This window comes from Colobus angolensis, unplaced genomic scaffold (genome assembly GCF_000951035.1).
Source record: "Colobus angolensis palliatus isolate OR3802 unplaced genomic scaffold, Cang.pa_1.0 Scaffold114, whole genome shotgun sequence".
Classification (NCBI taxonomy): domain Eukaryota; kingdom Metazoa; phylum Chordata; class Mammalia; order Primates; family Cercopithecidae; genus Colobus; species Colobus angolensis.
Genome location: NW_012112475.1, coordinates 2,263,919 through 2,265,079, shown reverse-complemented (window position 1 = coordinate 2,265,079; position 1,161 = coordinate 2,263,919).

Sequence of the window (1,161 nt, the reverse complement as noted above, 5' to 3'; positions counted from 1 at the left end):
CGCGCGAGCCACAGTTGTAAAGTAATAGGATAATCTCGGGGACGCCGCTCCAGCCCAGACCCGGGCACGCACTGTCCGCGGAGACTGCACTGCCGGGGAGGGGGACCACGCGGAGCCCAAATGCGGTCCCCCCCGACGGACAGACCCCTGCCCGGGGCGGAGGAGGCGGGACGGGCGTCGCGGGGTGGGGGCCCTGAACCTCCGAGCAACCTCGGACTCGGCCCGAAAAGCAACACGCTTATCACCAAACCGCAGAATTAGACCCCGATGGAGAAAATGGGTCAGGGGACCCATTCCCACCCCACCCCTACAAATCCAGACCCTCCGCTACCATAGATCAGCCTCGAAAAAAGCTTGTGCTTCATCAAGGATGGGAGGCTGCCCTCGTGGAATTCTGTGGGGAAACTGCCAAAAAAAAAAAAAAAAAAAAAACACACACACACTAAAAAAACCCCGATAAGGATCCCACCTCCTGATTCCTCTGGTCGCATCCGAAGAGGAAGGGCAATTTCTACTGACTCTTTACGCTACCATTCATTCACGGTGGAACCAGCAGAGAAGAGAAAACGAGACAGCCACCGCAATTGTTTGCAATTTTGAAACAGACTGCCTTTAACCCTCCAACTTTTTTTCTGTAAAAAGCCTTTTTCTTTCTTCCTCTGAAAGCTTTGCATTGTGAACAATCCGTGGTAAACAAGGCTCCCTCTACAGCCGCGAGTGGAAAGTACAACCCCACAGGTTCAGAGCCCAGCGTTTACCCGTCAGAAAAATAAAACGATGACAAGACATCACATTAGCGCCACGCAGGCTTCCTTCCGCACATGCTCAAGACTCTGCTGTCAATAGAAAACTCACACTTTCTTTTTAAAAGAGGGTTTAGGCACATTTACTCATTAGCACCTTTTATTCCTGAAATCAAATGTGTTTTCAAACCAATTCACTCTCCCTAGTTTACTAGATCTTCTCATCCTCAGTGGTGTGGGGCAGGTAGGAGGCTTTATTTATCCACACATGCTGGTGCCCAATAATGATTTTTAGAATGAACTGGTGGCCACAGCTCTTAAGTTCATCCAGGAAATGTGAGTGTTTCCAACGTGGGAACTGTCCATCCTCACTCTGAAAATGAGATAATTCAGGCTCAGGATTTCCCTCTTTCCCCAC